Source organism: Athene cunicularia (assembly GCF_003259725.1).
Source record: "Athene cunicularia isolate RWA chromosome 21 unlocalized genomic scaffold, athCun1 chr21_part1, whole genome shotgun sequence".
NCBI lineage: Eukaryota > Metazoa > Chordata > Aves > Strigiformes > Strigidae > Athene > Athene cunicularia.
The window spans coordinates 7,743,167-7,743,372 of record NW_020799127.1 but is presented as its reverse complement, the minus strand read 5'-3'; positions in this window follow the sequence as shown (position 1 = coordinate 7,743,372).

Sequence of the window (206 nt, the reverse complement as noted above, 5' to 3'; positions counted from 1 at the left end):
AAAAAAAAAAAAAAAAAAAAAAAAAAAAAAAAAAAAAAAGAACTGTAAGAACATGTGTTAAAACGCAACAGAAGGAATTTCACCGATTTCCATGAGAGGTGGATTGGATCCAGGAAGAATGAGTCAACTTCATTCCTCGAGTAAAACTCTCTGAAGAGAATTACACCAGGCGTGAATCGGGATCATCTCCTCCCCCCCCCTCCCCT